Below are 22,484 nucleotides of genomic sequence, written 5' to 3'. Positions count from 1 at the left end.
TCAATGTTTCATAATCAATTAATATGAATAATACTCACGATAGTTTAAATTCTAAAATTTCTATAATTCGTAAAATAAGACAATTTCTTTCGATTCCGATTATCTATTAAATATCTAATTTTATTTTATTTATCTTAACGGTTTTATTTATCTCGCCCTGTTTGTTGAGTAGAGTGTAGTAAATGAAATTTTACGCCTCCGTTACATAACGATAGATTACATATTTTTTAAAAATCAATAACTACAATATGGGTATCAAATGAATGAGCTTGTCTTGCTAATGAAGTAGATACACCATGAATAAAATAGTTATCAATATGGCTGCCAACCAAATGACAAATAATTCTGTAAGTCATATTGTATTTTGTATATAATTTTTAATCATAGTCATAGAAGTCTTGACAATAATGTATAATAATTTTAATTTTATCTAAAAGGGGTAAAAAAGGGAATGAAAGCTTATCTCGATTTTATCGCAGACGAAGTTGTCTTCGCTAGTAGCTATTCTTTGATAAAAAAAAATAATACTTACCTATAAAAATACCGCTTATTCTAAAATAATTTCTTATATCTTGATCGATGATGTGAAGCAAATAATTTGTAATAATAAAATTGTGCAACAAATGTTAACTTTTTCATAAAGTATAATATTATGTGACTTCGCTGACATCTTTATTCGATAATTATTAAAATTAAATAAGGTAAAGTTCATCGTTCACTTTTATTATTAGCTGTCAATTTATATATGCATTTAAATTATACCATTCTAAAGCTAATTTTAATTATTACCTAACAAGGTTCTGTGATGCATGCTGGGGATATTATTTAATAAATGTTTTTACCGGTATGCAACGGAAAAAATCAATTTATCATCATCATTTGCAACCTATTTTCGGCTCACAGTTGAGCACGAGCTCCTTGAGAGGAATGAGAATGAGAGGGGTTAGGCTAATAGTCCACCGCGCTGGTCCAATGCGGATTGTCAAACTTCACACACGGAGAGAATTAAGAAAATTCTCATGTATGCGCGATATTTTTCCTTCACCGTTTGAAACACGAGATATTTAATGACTTGAAATGCACATAACTGAAAAGTTGGAGGCGCATGCCCCGGACCAGATTAAAACTTAAATCCGAATCGAAAGCTGAGGTCATATCCACTGGGCTATCACGTGACTCAGTTATACAATAATAAGAAAGAAAGAAACATGAATCGACAAATTATATAATGATTAATTTATTTTGCTATCATCCGCGGAATGCCGACGAACCCATGCGATAACGTCACCTAGGCCCGACAAAATACTCTCAACAAAAATCGACAAAAAAGAGAGTAGTTTGTCGGACCTTCGTGACGTTGTCGCAAGGGTTCGTCGGCTTTTCGCGGAGGATAGAAAAATAAATAAATCATTATATAATCATGGTGAATTTCCGCAAAATCGAATCGACAAAGTTGCAAAACTTTCATAGATTCGGCTTTGTCGCAAAAAGTTTTCTAAAATAATTGGATTATAACTAGCTTGGAATATTTCTATTGTAAGCGAATATAATCATAAAACGGATAATACTATCGATTGAAAGTTGACTCGGTCGTCGTTATCGATAAAATCGATTAATTACACGCTTGTCATCGATATTGTTAATCATTCTACAGCGTCACAAATAAGGCATGTAGGTAATTATTTACATGAAGTAATAAATTATTGTCTCCAATTTCAATATGCGCCTATAATTAGTTTTAAGTTAAATAAATTATACAGTGTAACATTGGCGATAATATGGGAAAATCAGAACACAAAATACAAAATCGGGATTCTCGTTATCGCCTTTTTTCAAAAACATCAATATCAACCCATATTCGGCTCACTGCTGAGCCCGAGTCTCTTCTTAGAATGAGAAGGGTTAGGCCAATAGTCCATTTTATTATAATTTTATTTAATGTACAGATTCTGTTTCCACTCTTTTGTTAATAGATATAGTCGTAGATCGATGCTAAGTGCTTTTGATAACATAGATCGCATCAACATTAAAACACTACCGTACAGTAATTAATTCATAATAAAACTATAATTATTATAATAGCCACATCGAGTCCATAATAAAAATATATTGCTAGCTGTAAACGGCTTTAAATTGCAAAAGAGCACGCCCATTGGAGACGATGCAAGTCGTAATATTCCGTATGTAATCGTCCCATAGGTTTCGCAACAGTCCCAGCCTATCGGATCTTTGCCAAATTGCCAGTCGGCGTTTCAATGAATGGCAAAACTGTAATTACTTTTAATTTAGCGCTGACATTTGACCGATATGATCACAGAATACTCATATTTATATTTGTTTGATAAAGTCTTGGACACACTGAATCGGATGCAATTGCGTTCTTTGTTGTACAGGGGTGCGATTCCGCTATTTTACACGAATGACGTACTTTTCGTCTATATCACGTCTTATTCGAATTTCAACTATATATTTAAGTTAAATTGGTAAATAATATATAATTGGCGTTAGGCCAATACAAAAACGAGGAGGGCATCTCCTCGTTTTTGTATCGGCTTGGCCGCCTAGATTTAGTCTCAGCGTTGCGTCCTAGATTTATCTCTTATAAAGAAGCCTAATTCTTTTGCATCCAATGACATGCAACTACATAAATTAAAAAAAATCACAACATTATCACTCGGGACGTATATATCAACCTATAGGAATGACTAGCTTTGTGATATAGTTTAAGGTTTTATACTTAAGTTGATTACAAAATGGGAGTAGAAACAAGTTATTACAGTTTCGCCATTCATTGACACACCGACTGGCAATTTAGCAAAGGATCGATAGGCTGGGACACTCTTACTCAAACCAGTGTGCTCAGCCATAGCATTTGGTAAAGTTCCAGTACTGTTCGTTCATTGCTCGTTTCTATGGCAACTTTGTTGATAGTACCATTGTCATTTTGGCATCCTTTAAATATAAAGTTGAAATTCTATTAAGACGTGTTGTAGGCGAAAAGTTCGTAGTTCGTGTAAAATAGCGGAATCGCGCCCCTGTACAACACAGAACGTAACCTTGAACGCAATTGCATTTGCTTCAGTGTGTCCAAGACTTTACCAGTGTCTCAATACATGAGTAATTGTAAGGACAGTGAATTATGGCTCGCAACTAATTACCCATGTGAATCTTTAGACAAATAACTTGCTTAGTGCTATTAGTGCTGACTAATGACTATTAAAATTATTTTTTTAAACAAGAGGTTCTTTATCTTTTTATACACATTTTTTATACACACAGTATAATAATGGTGGAAAGAGCTTGCCCAGAAGGCCTATTCACTCTAGGACATACAGACCCTATTCATTTTTGGCTGATATAGCCTATTAATTCTTGGCTGAGTTTGTTGTGGGCTCTTCTCGGACCAAGGCTCCTTTGGAAACCTCGTAACTTTAATTTTAAGTTTTCGACTTTACTTACCACCATTAAACCATGACACTTGGCTGAGTTTGTTGTGGGCTCGTCTCGGACTCCTTTGGAACTCTCGTAACTTTAATTTTAAGTTTTCGTCTTCACTTATCTACCACCATTAAACCATGACATAACTTGACGTTTCAAAAGTGCTTGTAAAGTAAGCCTAATTGAAATAAATTAATTTTGAATTTTGAATTTTTGATCCTCATGTTGTTAGGCAAAACGGAAGTTGGAAGAACATTCCATAGCTTTGATTGTCACTGAAAACATTTTTAGAAGTAACCTAACTTTTTTGGACTTTTACACAGCTGCAGTGATGTATGGTAATTAAAAAAAAGTTCACAATTTAGTCTCATTTTCATAACAAGAAATGTTATATAATAGGGAAAACGGAAGCTGGAAGAGAATTCCACAGCTTTGATTATCACTGAAAACATTTTTACATATACCTATTTTTTTTGCATTTTTGCACAGTTACCGTGATGTAAATTTTTGTAATTAAAACAATGTCTACAATTTAGTCTCATTTTCATAACAAGAAATGTTATATAAGCAAAAACGGAAGCTGGAAGAGAATTCCACAGCTTTGATTGTCACTGAAAACATTTTAAGATATACCTATTTTTTTGCATTTTTGCACAGTTACCGTGATGCAAATTTTTGCAATTAAAACAATGTCTACAATTTAGTCTCATTTTCATAACAAGAAATGTTATATAAATAAATTGTACGCGACAACAACGTAACATTTTTGAATGAACTGAATGACTCGGAGCTAGAGTTTTAAACAAAGCAATTTGGGAAGTGTATTGAGCTAACAACCGCTCGCTGTGGGTATACAGGCGTGAGAATTATTTCTAATTCGTAAATAATAGGCATTGCCCCATCCGCGTTATTTAGACTGAAAAGCACTTCTTTATCTTGGCTGAGACTAATTTGCGAACGGCTATTTACATCTGTCGAAAAGCTATCAAACACAAAACAATTGCTTGGGCAAGTTTATGGTTGCGTTGGACATATGCGTAATCCTTCGTAACGCGTCGGTTTAATGAGGTAACCTAGAATTAAGATGAAATGTGGTAAAGTAATGTCAAACTATTCCGGGAAGTCAGTATGACTTTGAATGTAATGTCCAATTGAAGATGAATAATATAGTACAGGAAATCTAGAAAAAAACGTATTAGAGTTGTGAAAGAAATACATGAGTCGAGATTTTTTAACCATCGGTAGGGAGCAACCCAACAAGCTTAACTTGAGTACATCGATCGAGAAAAATGCAATCCAAAAACTGTTTGAGTTTTGAGCTACTCCAAGGGGGGGGGGGGGGGGTCGGTAGATGTCGATTTGTATTAGAAACGACCTTCACCTTCCTTTATATTGGATATATCAATTTAGGTACGTTAAAAATATATTACGAGTGGGATGCCTAAATATTTCCTGGCCAAAACATTATTAACCATTATTAACTATCATTAATGATAATTTGGCCAGGAGCTTTCGTTTTAGTACAAATCAATGCCTCTTTTATCTAGTAGGTTGAGGCAACCTACTAGATAAAAAAGGCATTTATTTAACAAAAAATATGAATTTAACATTATTATTATCATCTAACCGCGGCTAGTTGCCTCGACTGGTGGCGGAAGACAAATGCAGCCAGTATTCTTGCCACCATTCCACGTGGGCATGATTTGTATAGTTATTAGGATGAGTTAGCTTAAGTTCCTTATTGTATTCTTTCTCAATAAATAAAAATCGGAAATTAGATTTCGACAAAAGTGAATTAAATTAATACCATCAAGAGTATCTGAATGGATCGGTCAAATGTATTCAAATGCCAATGGCATATAGTTCCGACGAAGGGGATTGTATCATTCGTAACCGTACCAATTGGCCTTATATAATTGGAGATGATACCGTTGCCTAATACAAAAACGTTGAGTAACACACCTATTTAACTTTTGAGATAAGGTTCGTTTTGTAACGGATAAGCTGACTGTAGTATATTCCGTGGAATTAATTTTAATCTTTCAAAAAATTGTTCAGTTAAATGTCGCCAATTTTTCGAAATTTACTTCATACTCTAGACTCTCTAGAGCATTGATTCCCAAAGTGGTCCAGGTGGACCCCCAGGGGTCTACAGAAGACTCGGTAGGGGTCTACGTTGATGTGACATTAAAATGGGGGTTCACGATACACATTTTTTTTTTATTCTTTACATGTTAATGTTAGCCCTTGACTACAATCTCATCTGATGTTAAGTGATGGTGCAATCTAAGATGGTAGCGGGCTAACTTGTTAGGAGGAGGATGAATATCCACACCCCATTCGGTTTCTACACGACATCGTACCGGAACGCTAAATCGCTTGGCGGTACGTCTTTGTCGGCAGGGTGGTAACTAGCCACGGCCGAAGCCTCCCACCAGACCTGAACCAATTGAGAAAACCTCAATTAGCCCAGCCGGGGATCGAACCCAGGACCTCCGTCTTGTAAATCCACCGCGCATACCACTGCGCCACGGAGGCCAACAAGGAGTTGGTTGGTGGTTGGTGATTAAATATAAACTCCCAGCTGAATTTCATTTTTCTACGTCTAGCGATTATTATATTTCGTGATGCGCTATCAACAAAAATACTGACGGAGGGAAAGCACTTCGCTTTCGACCTTTTCCTTTATTAACCGACTTCAATAAAAGGAGGATCTTAATTCGAGGCGTATGTTTTTTTTAATGTGTGTTACCTTAGATCTTCGTCATTTTTTTAGATTCCACGTACAACAAATCTTAAAGCCGCGGTACTAAGTCGAAATAGCTTAACAAAATGCTTTCAACATAGTGGAAATGCAGAGCTAACCGAGGTTGGATGTTATCTGGCATTGTGGCGGATTCTCACGGAAGATGCCGAACGACCCACTTGCACACTTACACGCGTTGTTGGCTGTTCGATTTGTTTCGTTAATACTACGTTTATTACTTAAATATTTTTACTCTCATTTATTTATGTCTCTTTTTTTAATTTTATTATTATTAATTATTTTAATTCTTTATTGCACACAATAAAAACAAAGATACACAAAATAAGAAAAAAAAATACAACATAAAAGTAAGATGCGCAAAGGCCGTCTTATCGCTGAAAGCGATCTCCTCCAGACAACCTTGAATTTTTTTTTCCATTATTTTTACAAGTTAGCCCTTTTTGGTTTCTACACGACATCGTACTAACGCCTTAACGGCTCCATCGAATTATAAGACGTTGTCATGTCAAAAAAATGTCGAAATTATAACTATTAACCATAATTTGATATATTTTTTACTTTCACACCCCAGGGTGCACTGCAGACTTGATGATTTACTTGACTATGTGTGTCTGGCGTAAAGAAAAAAGGTATTAGAAATAAAATCCACGAGGCTGAAGTTGCGGGCGTCCGCTAGTTAATCATCTAAACATATTTTACTTGTTGTTGTTTTCGCAAATTTACATTTGTTTCCATACATTATCTTATTTATTTACTAATCTTTTTGACCTTGTTAATAATGGCAAACGAGTGATGAACTTAGCGGAGGTTTAATAAATTATTATAATTGATATTCTAAAAAGGTTTATATTAATTTAAAAGCTTCCTACTTTGATTTATAATCGACTTAAATTCTGTATGTTATAAAAACGTTTTGTTTATAATAATGTTGTGGTCATTCTAATTGATGGTTGATGGTTGATTTAAATATAAATGCGACTATTTTAATAGCTTTAAAAGGCTCTATTGGCACTAATATTTAGGGCACGTTTATTTAGTACTAGCAGACGCCCGTGACTGTATCCGAGTTAAAATCGACGTAAACTTTCAACCCCTATTTCACCCTTTTCCAACCCCAACTATTTTCGCATGTTTCACATCATTTGAATTTGTTTAGTAGTTTTAACTTGATCACGTTGAAACTATTAAATGACTCAACAAAAACACGGACAGAGAGACAAATAAAACAATATTTTTGGCTTCAGTAACGATTATAAATAATGCACTCCATTTAAAATTTTCTAAATATCTTAAAAGTAGAGAACAGTTTTTTATTATAAGAATAGATAGATCTAACTAAGTCTCAGACCAATTATAGAAGGACCTGTATCACACTCATAGTCACGAACAAAATTGTCTGTCATTTTCTGAGGAAAACGAGCTTACATTTGGTAGATATCTTATACTAAATTAGAAGTTTTTGCCTGTTTTTTACACCATTCAATTACACAGAAAGGTATTTTTACGGAGCTCTTTAACCGACAAACACGATTACAACTATTTAACATCGATTATATAGAGAAAGTTTTTATAATCGCATTAGATCGTTAATCATATACTTTGACAGAAACGTAACGTCTAGCGAGGCAGGTCCTATAAAATTATTGGTCTGAGAACTAAGTACAAGCAATTGCCGTGAAGACCAACGAATTTTAATTTTGAACGTGCTTACAGTACAACACTATAGTGCATATCAAAAATTATAACCTCGATATCTTTATAGTCAATACCCTCAATTTGAGTGAATTGATTTGTGGTCAGACATCGACTCTCTGTCATGGCGAACCGCATTTTGATTACATAAGCGAAGAGGAGCCTACTGCGGGGCTATTATTGTTTTTAATTTAAAAATGCCATAAATAACCGTCTTTTGGAATACAAAATTAAGTTTTGGACAGCGAATTTTATTTATTTATTTATTTACTTAATCAATACCCGGGAAGACATTACAGTTGCCCAATTCGTCTTCCCAGGCTATACATACATTATAATAATAGATAATTACAAACAAAATTACAAACTATGACAAAAATAACATAAAAGAGAAAAAAAAGAAAGAAAACATTACTAATTTAAATACAAAAACATTAATCAATAACAATAATATACTTAACAATTTAACAAAACATAAAAATTTAAATGCCCGAAAAAACATCAATACTAATTAATAATAATTTAATGGTTTTTATAAGTTAGTATAATAGGTATATATATACACACACTATATATATACACTAAAATAATATTTATTAATTATTACGTAAGTATATGAAAGAAAAAATTATATATATATGTATATATATTGATATAGGATAATTTTAATCCCAAAAACTCAAAAAAAGAATTGCTATTGGATCCTCAAGGAAACATAGGCACCTACTTATATACGCAGAAAAAATGTAATAGTAAAAAAATACCGGTTATGCGAAAGGAATTCGAGAATTAACTAGATTATTATTAAAAAAACATTGATATTCGGGCAACCAAATGATAGAGTTATTATTTTTGGTACAAAATTATATTGCTTACGTGAATGTTAGGAAAATATCTCATTAAGAAAATCATATTGTTCATCATTAAAAAAAAATCATAGATTCATCCGGATAACCACCTGATATTACTCAATGTGAGGTGTGGTTACGCAACCAAGTCGTAACATCGCTTTCTCGCAACCTCTGACATTCATACAGTGGACATAGTTAAATTGTTGAGCTCTAGTTGAGCTGTTTACGTCAATCGTTCCTTTTGTATTGTCCTCAGGGCTACTGTAAGCTAGGAGAGAGGGTTGTAATGATCTCTATAGAGAATTCAGCGAGAGTTGCCGTTCTAGTCTCCGCAGGAGACATTTAGTACAGTAAATGACCAGAGGTCAACGGACGTTGTCAAATAGTGTATATACTGTTTACTATTGGTACATGTATTAGAACGAGTATCGTTTTGTACCAAAAGAATAAACTATAATATTATAAACGCGAAAGTTTGTATGAATGTTTGGATGTTTGTTACTCATTAACGCCGCAACTACTGGACTGATTTGGCTGAAATTTAAAATGAAGATAATAAATTACCCTAAATTAATACATCCAAAATCCTAAAGAAATCCATGGTTTTTGGGAAAAACAGATGTTTATGATGGTATGAATGTTTGTTACTCTTTCACGTCGCGTCTACTGAACCAAATTCAGAATTGAGATAGATTATAGTCTGGAGTTACACAAGGGCTGAATGTAAAAAAATATAGTTTTGTATATCTCCATGTTTTATAGTATGTATGGGAAAATGTAAAAAATTAATTTAAAATGTGATGCTGTCCAAAATCTTTGATAAACAAAAAATCCTTAGTTACAAAAAAATCAATGAATATGCTAGTTTATCATTTTTTATTTGTAATTTACCTAAATTATAAAAAAAAATAATTAATAAAATTGTTGTATTTATTTTTAAAATCATCAATGAAAAGTAGCGGCAAAATCGCGCGCCCACGACGTTGGCCGCAAAGACATGCCCATTTTAGGGTTAAAGAAGGCTGATTATTATGAATGAGTGACAACCAATCTTTGATGACAGCCATTTTTGAATAGAAGGCATAGAGCGACCAACGACTTCATATTGTACCTACAGATAGCAACACAGACATAGAAGTTTCTAAAAATGGATTGCTACTCGCTTAAGCTTACTGTGATATTTGGCACATTCGAGTATCATAATTTATGATTTTTTTTCCAATGAAAAGTTTTATTATCATGTTTGTATTATGTATAAATGATTTACGGCTTTGATTTGGGTTAAATGTATTCTATATTATGTAGATATTAATTAAATTTGATAATCTGAATATTTAACATAAATCTATTTATATTTAATACTTTATTTTGTTGATATGGCGTCGATTTCAAGGTTAAATTTGAGTAGTAAATAAATGCGATTTATACTTGAATAATTGAGGGTTTGTTTATAAGAAAAAGAGATCGCTCAAAAGTTATAAGGCCGCCAATTGTACATTAGTTAATTTCTTTATTATTATATTTTTATTTTTGGTATACAATAAAGTATAGTTCATTCATTCATTTATTTACTTCTTAATCTTACTAATATTGACCTCTTATAAAAAAAGACTCACTTTCAGCGACTCAAAAACGTCCTCACTAAATGAGTGCCGAAAACAACTTTTAGGTGGACTTTTCAAGTAGGTACTCGCATTGCAAATACGTTAAACGAAATATTTTCACCCGTCTAAGGTAGATTTTGCTCTGAATTTGGGATTTTATTGAAATCAGCTTTAATATTAAACGTATTTAGATTTAACTAGCGGACGCCTGCGATTTCGTCCGCGTGGAATTTAGTTTTTTGTAAAACCCTCTAGAACCATGGGGTTTTCGCGGATAAAAAGTATGTGTTAATCCTGAATAACATCTATTTCCATTCCAAATTTCAGCCGAACAAGCATACTTACACACTTACACACTTTCACACTTACACACAAACTTTCGCCTTTATAATATTAGTGTGATTGTGTGATTATCTTTAACTATTCTAAAACTTCGAAAATACAAATTTGGCAAGTTTCAAAGGGACACTTTCAATATCTGTATCTCCATTTAAATACCATATCTATGCTTATTAACAATAAATAAAAAAACCTTAATTAATTGACCAAAAAAGTCAGGCGTTAAAAAGGGCGCCAAATTAACCTGCTTTATATGTTTCATAATACCTTATATTACATCGAATGGTGTAACATTATTATAATGTTGAACTTTAGCCCTGCAACCTCCATTCAATTCATTCAATCCATGTCTTATCATTCACACGTTCTTTGGCAGTACTTCTTTTATGTCTGTCGTGTGTCGTGTACTATATTGCTTAATATGTCATTAACGTGACGAATGGATATTTTTTTTACATTTCGCGTAAATATTTGCGATGCTGTAACTAGATAGTTAATTTGTTTTTTTTTTTATTGATAAGCCAGAAATCTCTTAGAGAGAGAGACTTAGATTATTTTCTCTTTGTTATTAGTAGTATTAAAGTAATCGGGTGAATTTGTTCCGGCCCTGTCGCAAAATACGTACTCAGTGTTCGTCTACTAACTAAACTACCTCCCTACCAAATTTTATGATTGACGTTTCGCTTTTTATTAATAGCGTATTTCTTCATATGCCTTTATGTTCGTTATCAACCCATATTCGGCTGACTGCTGAGCTCGAGTCTCCTCTCAGAATGAGAGAGGTTAGGCCAATAGTCCACCACGCTGGTCCAATGCGGATTGGCAGACTTCACACACGCAGAGAATTAAGAAAATTCTCTGGTATGCAGGTTTCCTCACGATGTTTTCCTACATCATTTGAGACACGTGATATTTAATTTCTTATAATGCACACAACTGAAAAGTTGGAGGTGCATGAATGGAATCGGAGGCAGAGGTCATATCCACTGGGCTATCACGGCTTGCGTTTATGTTATCAACCCATATGTGGCTCACTGCTGAGCTCGAGTCTCCTCTCAGAATGAGAGAGGTTAGGCCAATAGTCCACCACGCTGGCCCAATGCGGATTGGCAGACTTCACACACGCAGAGAATTAAGAAAATTCTCTGGTATGCAGGTTTCCTCACGATGTTTTCCTACATCATTTGAGACACGTGATATTTAATTTCTTATAATGCACACAACTGAAAAGTTGGAGGTGCATGAATGGAATCGGAGGCAGAGGTCATATACACTGGGCTTGCGTTAATGTACTACATAATAAATACTTAATATAAAAAATAAAGATTCTAGGTATATTTAAACAGGTAAAGGAGATAATAATAATTCATAGATCCTATCAGACATAAGCGTGTTGCTGTAAATACTTTTGGTATTATTTATTGCGACACTGTTTTTTGTGTTTTATTTAAGGATCTCCTCAAAACCTGCCGCCATATACCTAATAATAATTTTGAAGCACGTTTATGTTGTTTCGTATCAAGGTATTTACTCGTATGTTACATTCCATTGCCGTGCCTATATTAGTCGGTAGGTAGCGTTGATTATATTTCGGTTATATAGATACTTACTAGATTATCGTTAATTGCAGCTTATGCTAGCCACTCATCTGATAAGTCCATATGCCTGCAACGCTAACGGCTTGACGTTTGATTAAACTGATCGTGTGTTGGTCGCGATCGGCATGATGTCATACACATTGCGACCAACACACGATCAGTTGATCAGTCACGTGCCTGCAATTTACAGGCTCATGAGGTTTTTTAAGTTAACAGGCGCAAGTCGGCACTTTGTAGAAAATGTTCTTTGGTTTATTCAATTCATATCGATTCAAAGTCGTTTCTCTCAAGTAGGTTAGCGTACAAGCATTTCTGAACCGTCAAGATTGTATTGAATCTTCTACCAGTTTGGTTTCAAGTCATACTCCAAATTATTTTGCTAATGCGTTTTAGTTACCTGGGCCTGTAGTCAAGTGGTGATTTTCTTTCTACAAACGCTGACGCTTCGAAAACTAGAAAAGTGTATAGGAATGACAGATCTTGATCACGTGACCTGTCGTAGCAGATGTCTATCCATTTTTGAATTTCCAGAGCGTTTGCGATCGTAGAAAGAGAATCGACGCGCCACTTGGCTACAGGCCCTGCTCCCCTAGTCAAGTGGCACGTCGATTCTCTTTCTACGATCGCTAACGCTTCGAAACTAGAAAGATGTATAGGAATGACATTTGCTATCGACAGGTCACGTGATCAAGATCTGTCATTCCCATACATTTTTCTAGTTTTCGAAGCGTTAGCGATCATAGAAAGAGAATCGGCATGCCACTTGGCTAGGGGGGCTGTTTATGAAAAGGATAGTTTATATACTACTCCACGATTACTACCTTTAGCCAGGGTTCTAGCTAGAAATTGAATTTAGGAAATTCTTATTTGAGGAACTGCGTCTTCATCGAAAGTCAATTTCAAGGATCTTACGTCAAATTACGGTCATCTCCGGTATAAGGTCTCCTAAGCTATTAATTAAACGCCAAACTTTCCTTGCCATTATGCATAATATTATGTAAATAAATTCCATCACAAACATGCTAAAATGCGGTTTGAATAAAGTGCTAATGTAGGGTTATTAGAATTACTTTTTTGTTGTTGTAAAAACTATTAATTAAAAAGGACCGACAAAAGAACAAAAGGTTATGTTATTAAAAGGTTATTAAGGTTTATAAACGTCTATAACGAGGTAAAAATTTACAATCGCACCATATACTTTGCATGCACAATAAATTACAAAAGAATTCCAATTAGGTAAATGCCCGCTCGCAATTATATTTTACTAGGAGACGCCGCGCGGTTTCACCCGCGTGGTTCTCGTTCCCGCAGGAATACGGGGATAAAATATATATAGCACTCGGGGCTATATATATTTTTTCTACAATCAACTACAACTACAATCTCATCTGATGGTAAGTGATGATGCAGTCTAAGATGGACGCGGGCTAACTTGTTAGGAGGAGGATGAAAATCCACACCCCTTTTCGGTTTCTATACGACATTGTACCGGAACGCTAAATCGCTTGGCGGTACGTTTTGTCGGTAGGGTAACTAGCCACGGCCAAAGCCGTGCCAGCAAGACCAGCCAGACCTGGACTAGTTAAGAAAATCGCAATCGGCCCAGCCGGGGATCGAACCCAGGACCACCGTTTTGTAAATCCACGGCGCATACCACTGCGCCACGGAGGCCGTCAAAACTAACTTAGCTAAGTTTTAACTTTAAATTACCGAATAAAAATACTTTTCTTTCTTTATTTCTTAATCATATTTATACGAGCGTCAGGAGGTTTGACGCGCGTTTTATGAGCATCGAGAAATACAAAGAGGTCACATGTAGGGAGGATGTAAAAATCATAGTTTGAACTCAATAATAATATATATTATTTTATAAATATTTTTTATAAATTTTTAATAGTGTTTTGTATTTTACTTTTATATCAACATTGATAATAAATAAAAATAAGGATTAATAAATAAATGAGAGTAAAAAAAATATGTGAATTTAACACTAAACATTCTTTAATACATTAAATATAGTTTATGGATGCATTATGGATAATGTGCATAATGATGCAATCATTAAAAAGTTTTGCTTTTGACGCTTGAAATTGACGCTCCAAGCGAAATTGGGGCAGTCCAACGGAGCGATAGTTCCGTGGCCCAGAGAAAAAAGTTTTCAAACGAAACAAAACGACACTTTAATTAACATTTCTTCCATTTTAAATGAATTTATTTACATTTTTGCTATCAAATTAACAAAAGAATTAGTAATAATTTTATGCACACTGAGCATGTTTTCGGCGGAGTTTGTATATCATTTACATAATATGTGTTTTCTCTTCGTGTTTTTTTTCTTTATTAGTAGATAGATGGGCACCCATTTTATATTGTAATGATCAGTATTAGTGAATAATGTACCGATGACACAACTAACAACTTCATAACTTCATGCGTTAAAAAAAATAACCTTAGCTTATCTTTCATTTTGGTCTTCGATCAAATCTTTCATTTAAGTTGTGATTTTCTGTACTAAGTTAAGTGAAGACGTCAAAATACTTTTGTTTTAGAAATGAGAATAAACTCAACTATTATTAGTCTGCAATTTATTTCAAGTAGTCTATACAAGCAAACCACGCTGGCCCAATGCGGATTGGCAGACTTCACATACGCAGAGAATCAAGAAAATTCTCTGGTATGCAGGTTTCCTCACGGTGTTTTCCTTCGTCGATTGACACAGGTGCCGTGATGGCCCAGTTGATATGACCTCTGCCTCCGATTCCGGAGGGTGTGGGTTCGAATCCGGTCCGAGGCATCCACCTCCAACTTTTCAGTTGTGTGCGTTTTGAGAAATTAAATATCACGTGTCTCAAACGGTAAAGGAAAATAATCATTATCAGATTATAATGATAATGTAGGCATACCATATCCTCGCAGCACGGATATATCCGTATGCCACCTATCCTTTCACAATATTTCAGACCCTAACCCAAGATCTTAATATATTTGGAAGTCGCATAGCCACATACTCGTAAATAGCTCTATGTGGTCTAGCGACTAGCGTAGAACATAAATGAACTGATATCAAATCAATGCACCCATAAACTATCACGCTCCATGTCACAATGATCGATCATACGATTATCTAAGGTTAAAAGAAGATAGGTGGGTCTCACTCGTGTAAACCAGCTAAAGGCCAATCTGATAAATGAAATATATGTCGTCGGTAAATGTTTTAACAAGAAGAACCATTTGCAATGCAATACTGGTTCAACAGAGGAAACAGTTCAAGCAGATCCCATCTATAATGCACATTTGACCTTGAAAGTGTATATCTTCTATATATATAAAAATGAATTGCTGTTCGTTAATCTCGCTAAAACTCGAGAACGGCTTAACGGATTTATCTTATCTTGATCTTGAAATGTTCGTGGAGGTATAGTGAAGGCCTAAAAGGTGAGAAAAAATCAAATAATTTCCGGGAAAACCCTAAAAACTGCCCTTTTCTATTTCCCACACAAACGTTTTAGAGTCACGCGGTAGGGGTAGGGTAGGGGTAGGGTAGTGTTAGGGGTAGGGGTAGGGTAGGGGTAGGATAGGGTAGGGTAGGGGTAGGGTAGGGGTAGAGGTATAGAAGGGTAGAGTAGGGATAGAGAATAAGTGCACTTATGTCAAAACGAAGCTTGACCGGGTCCGCTAGTATGTATATAATTATGTATATATGTTTATAATTCAAAGATAAATTAGCGCTTCACTACTATTTCACTTTATGTTAAGTGACTAAGCGATACAAGACGATTGGATGGTAAATTGGCAATGGTTGGATTCAACTCGTAGCTTAATACATTCTTAAATTGCTGCCTGGTAATTGAATTGGTCCGGGGCATGCACTTTCAGTTGTGTGCAATGGTGAAGGAAAACATCAAAGATAAACTTGCATACCTGAAAATTTTCATATCTCTCGACGTGTGTGAAGTCTGCCAATTCAGCCATTGGGCCAGCGTGTTGGACTATTAGCCTGACACCTTTCATTCTGAGAGGAGACTCATGCTCAACAATGAGCCGAATTTAAAGACGATGAATCAAACTTATAACCCTATGCTTGTAAAATAACGCAAGTTTTATGTTTTTATTTTCACAGCTCTGCCTAAGAATAACTGAATACTAGAAAATATTAAAGACATTTTAGTCACGCGTAGCCCTATCTCGTATAAAAAATGTTAGTAGGTAGAAAAAAGATCGCATTCAATAAAAATTAGAATAAAGAATGTTACCTAATATTCTGACCTAGTTTGTATCCAGCGATGTTTACCTAAATGGCATTTTCTCTGGCACTTTTCCAGCTTCATTCTATAGACTGTTTTAATACATACGTTAGTATTCATTTAAAAGTAAGGCTTTGTTCTAATAAATAAACTCGCAAATAATAAAAATTAATTAAAACAAAACAATGAGAGATGCAACTGGAATCGGAAAACGAAGGTAGGTACTGGTTGTTCAAGAATTAAATACCTTCCATATAGGGGCTTGATACATGCGGAGAATAAATAAAGGCGAGACGAGTGTTTTGAGTACTACAACTACATCTCAGTATAATAAGCTTGTGATATTTAAGGTTCCGTATCTAAAAAATGAAAAAAATAGGACCCTTGTAAGCCTTGACCCTGTCTATCAAGACCCTTCAAGATCCTTCGGGGATGTGCAGAAATTGTGAAAAAAAAACAAACTTCTGAGTTTACGTATAAAAAAGATACGGCCTAGAAGATATATAAGAGAATTTAAACACATACTTTCCGTTGACCTAGAACTATGAAATTTGGCAAGTAACATCGTTATAACAGAAATAGTTACTTGAAAAAGAATACTAAATTAAATCTTTAAAAGCTTTGTAAAAACAATTCGATTCCTGTAGAATGATCCTACGTACGGAACCCTTGGTGAGCAAATCCGACTCGTAATTGTCCGGTTATTTTACTGTGAATTCCTTGGATGAAAAATACATTTTAATATTTTACATCCAGGACGCAAACCTCAAACGTGTGGTCTGCAGTCATAGACAATTAATCTAATAATAATTGTCTAATCTAATAATGTTCTAATTGTCTATGACTGCAGACCATCTCCTGCTATATATGACTATATAGCAATATATAGAAGATGCTCATGTGAGAATTTTAACTGCAATCCGTTTTAATTATAATAAATCAATACAAATAAGGGTTCCATGTTTGTACATACAGTCATTTGTACGTACAAACATGAAACCCTTTAGATTAATCTCTAGATTAGAATTTCGCTGGATGAAGGCGGTACGGAATCATGATATTTGGAAGTCCCTACAAAAGGGCTATGTCCTGCAGTGTACGTCCATCGGCTGATATGATGATGATGATGACGTACATTCGGAACCCTAGAAAATCAGTATAGAAGGTATTTATTTGCATCTACATCTACTGCGATACTTTGTGCAGGCAATTCAAAGGCCTACGGCGAGTTACGATCACATTTTAGCGATAAATACAATAGCTGTTCATTCATTTCAATGTGCGGAAGAACATTAGCTGTGTTTAATCGATGTTACAAACATTTACCTATCTTTTACAAGTACAAATAAAGTACAAGTAAAATCAGTAGATATTGGCAATATTGCCATTTTTCATATTATTTAGCCCACTGGTTAACCTTGAGGGTATGTAAGTTCGTTAAAATATCATTTTTGTACCAGAAATTACCAACTGTATCTAACATTTAAAGTAGGTATAAATTTAAGGATATATTTTTCCTTTCTATTTTTCATTATATTTTTCCTCTAACAATTTTTCACTGTTTTACATCAAAAATTTTTAGCAATTTACATCATTTATATCATTTTTAGCAATTTATAAACAATTTGGTATTCACAGCATACATAAATAAATAGATAAAATAGACAAAGAAAAAAATAAAATAACAAAAAACAATAAAAAATATTTCTTCGTTTTGTTTTTTTGCTGTGCAATAAAGTATATTCCGATTTGAAAAATTCAAAATTTCAAGTGTTAGATTGTCCATTAATCGAAGAAGGCTATAAGCTATATATTATTCCGTATTTCTACGGGAACGGGAACCACGCGGGTGAAACCACGCGGCGTCAGCTAGTATACTATAATGTCGACAGTGCATTTTACGCCATCTAATTAAAATCATCGGATCTATTACATTAATAATATTTTATGATATCCAATAAAATAATTTAAATATTATGTTGGTAGACAGTCTGCAGAAGTCGTTATGGCATTGTGAACCAAGTTCCTGCTATACCCAGACCTACTTCATTTATGAAACCGAATGGTTAGCCGTTGAGTTAATGCTCGTACCATAGGTAAGTACAGTTTTTTTTTCAATTTTATGGCTTGATGGTATGTGATAATAAAATCTAAGATGGAAGCGGAAAATAGTAATTCACCATGGAGTTTGCACCGTGGTGGCATTAGAAGGTAATGTCAAGGGTCCAGACTCCTAACCATTTAAATTTAAAGCGTATATTTTTTTACATTTTCCTCAGCATAAAAACTCTTTTGTTACCAATGACTTAGCATTTTGGCTACTTTAAAAAAAATACTTTTAAAAGACTCACTATATCAAAGGATCTTTAGCGATAAAATATCACGTGTCTCAAACGGCGATAGAAAACGACGTAAGGAAAACTGCATCTTAGAATTTACTTAATTCTTTACGTGTGTGAAGTCTGCCAATACGCATTGGGCCAGCGTGTTGGACTATTGGCCTAACCCCTCTTATCTCAGAGAGGACGGTGAGCTGAATATAGGTTGTTAATGTTGAAGTACATAAGAAAGGAGCATAAGCTAACAGCCTATATTATATAATATTATATTTTAATATATATTATTATATATTGACGACTTCCGTGGCGCACGGGTATGCGGGGAGGATTTACAAGACAGAGGTCCTGGGTTCGATCTCCAGCTGGGCCAATTGGGGTTTTCGTAATTTGTCCAGGTGTGGCTGGTGGGAGGCTTCCGCCGTCGCTATTTACCACCCTACCGGCAAAGACGTATCGCCAAGCGATTTAGCGTTCCGGTACGATGTCATGTAGAAACCGAACGGGGTGTGGATTTTCATCGTACTCCTAACAAATTAGCCCGCTTCCATCTTACATTGCATCATCACTTACCATCAGGTGAGATAGTAGTCAAGGACTAACTTGTAAATTATTAAAAAAATGAAATGAAATTCAGAAAATGAAGCATGTGTGGCTGCTGCAAGTTCTTGTTCTATTGCATCCGACCTTTGTGTGTCGTCAGCTGCACACGACTGTTATGTTGAATACTAAATGACTAGAGCTTTAGCATTTAGCGCATTCCCATTAAATTCATTGTTAATATTACAAATGATTTCGCTATGTAACAAATATACGTATGTGAGAATTTATATATAATTTTTCAGCTAATTATTATTAACAACTAATAACTTCATTTATGTAATGCAGTTATTCCTAGATAATATTTTGGTCTGTTTGATACAGAAAACTCGAAAAAAAGTACTATAAATAGATGCTATTTTCGGCAGAAGTATTCCAAATTCTTGGTATTTCTCCTATCTTCCTCTAAATTTTGAAAAAAATTACTAAAAATAAAATAAATATCTGATAAAAATTAACTACCTATATTTTTGTGGAATATTCACATATATAATACACAATACATATTCTCTTTTTATTATAAAAATATATTCGAGATATATAACCTTTTATTAATATTAAAAGATAATTTTATTGTTTTATTGCATATAATAGTTTATCAAAACAGACCACGAAATATATGTATGAAACGCGTTGAACTCTTTTGAACGGCAAATATTTTTGACCTAACTACGAGTATCTTAATACCGAGTTAGTGTTAGTGTTTTACATAATATGTCTAGATATTAATTATTAATAATAAAACGTTAGAATTGTATAAGATATTCGTAAACAAACATAATATTTTTATATATTTCGTAGCTAACGTAATAGATTTAACGGCAAACTGTTTTGACACACTTTCAAAAACTTTATGTAAATGTTATTTCAATCATCTCCGATATGTAAACATACATAATCTGTAAATAGCTAATGTTTTCAAATTACAGTGAATTGCACAAGTCTAATTAACGAAAACGTTGTTTGTAAAAGGCTAAAGCAATTATTTCCTTTATTTATATGACGAACGAAAACGACAACGAAAACTGTTTTCTTAAACTTCCAAAATATTAAGAATTTATTTTAAATTCTTCGTAAGAAGCGATTTAGAAAAATAATTTAACTATATTGCTATTTATACTGAAATTTATTTACGTTAGGAAAATCAAAATTTTATGCATTCACAAGTCTAGCGAGTTTAATAATTATAGTATATTAAAAAAAAATTAGATTAACAATAATCAACATAGTATAAAAGTTAATAATGAACAGACATATATACAAAAGTTCGATTTTTATTATAAAATCAAAATTGAAATGTATAATATAATATCGGTTTACTCAATTAAAAAAAGAACTCTATCACATAATTATTATGTTTATTTATTACCAATTAAAACTATAATAATGTTTTAATTTAACAATTAATTTAGTCGCTGTTCTAACAACATCAACGTCAAAGGCAAATATTTATTGAATATAATCCGTTACGTTTATTTAAACGCCAATTAGTAATGTTTATATTAAGAAAACTAATCACTAACAAAATATTGAAAAAAAAAATCTTTATTATGTTACAATTACTAGTACAATCCATGATTTTTCAGTTTTTATTTAAAATAAAATATCTTTGTAACTAATCAAATAATTAAAGTAACCAACAATTTTGCCGGTGCGTATTTCTAACTAAAAAAAAAAAATAGTATAACTATTAACATTGTGGATGTAATTGTAGCATTAAAATATATTTTTTTTAGTAATACTAAATTAAAAAAAAAACTCACCCTGTATAAATTTAAAAGAAACACGACACAACTCACAAGATAACTAACTAAGTAACTAACGTAAGTCCGTCTTTCGCGTGCGGTGGGGTCAGAGTGCGTCGCTTCCCAACTCGTGTGTGCGCGCAGTGAAAGTGCTTATATAGCCTCTGATGTGCAGCATCCGAACAATGTATCCTTCTGGGATCTATTGATTGGAGATGCCACTTTATCATGTACTAGCGGACGTCGATGACTTTGTCCGCGAAAAAATTAATCTACACGTACAAAGGAGATGGTCCATTTCAGGTCCACTCTTGTATCATTAAAATTTAAAAAATACAAGGATTTTATTAAAATTTATTAAAGTGAAATCTAACTAAATAAAAAGAAACAAAAACCCAAGTTTTTGAGTTATATCAAGATGGCGCCCATAGAGCAACTATGACATGACAATTGACAGCAAACGTCAAATCGATTACTGCATTGAAAACGTTATATATCCGCCATTATTACCCTTATCAATGTTGCATTTCTTGGAAGATAATGAATATTATTTCGAAAGAATTAAAGTAAAATCGTAAATTTGTATAATCAAAAACAATTTAAAAAAATATTTTAGTTTTTGCAAAGTACACTACGAAATAAACGAGTAAAACAAATTCATCCCCACTTTACATGTAGGGGAGGTACCATAAAAACAATATTTTTCAGGATTTTATTTTACGACTTTGTTTACATTTTTAATGTTCATACTAATTTATACCTTTCTAGAAGGTACTAATAGTCTCTGCGTTAAACCGCGAACAGAAGGACGGACAGACAGACGGACATGGCGAAGCTATCTATATATCTATGTTATTTATGTAATATTAGGGAATGAAATGAAAGTCAAAAACGATATAAAGTGACAAAGAAAGAGTCCCATAAAATTTATTTTATAGATCTTATATTTATAGAACTGTAAAACGTGAATACTATAATTTTATAAGTCACCACATTAAAGTTCCAATGCTGATGTGAAAGAATTTTAAAAAACTTTTAAAATAATTTTTTACTCTAGTTCTGAAGTTTTCTATTCCGCGCCTTTATCTTTGGACAGTAAATATATCGGTATGCAGTTTTTGTCATAATCATCATTTGCCTATTTTTAATAGCCTATTTAATGTCCTATTTAATGGACTATTTATAATACTATGCACAGTCTTTTGCAAGATTTATTTATGACCTTAATACATGCTGTATTGTTACTGCCCAAAATGATTAACGACAAGCT

General features: G+C 33.6%; 1 protein-coding gene across 1 annotated transcript in view; it reads right to left on the bottom strand.

Moving 5' to 3' along the window:
* Positions 1–21,389, bottom strand: part of LOC112055730 (mucin-2) — a 77,063-nt gene extending 55,674 nt beyond the window's left edge. Inside the window, exon 1 of the mRNA XM_052888527.1 lies at positions 21,233–21,389. The gene's annotated coding sequence lies outside the window, so the exon portion shown is untranslated. The remainder of the gene's footprint in view (positions 1–21,232) is intronic.
* Positions 21,390–22,484: the final 1,095 nt, after the last annotated feature.

The sequence above is a fragment of the Bicyclus anynana genome, chromosome 23 (genome assembly GCF_947172395.1).
Source record: "Bicyclus anynana chromosome 23, ilBicAnyn1.1, whole genome shotgun sequence".
NCBI classification, from domain to species: Eukaryota; Metazoa; Arthropoda; class Insecta; order Lepidoptera; family Nymphalidae; genus Bicyclus; species Bicyclus anynana.
Note: the sequence above shows the minus strand (reverse complement) of the source record. Positions and strands in the feature narration are given on the sequence as shown.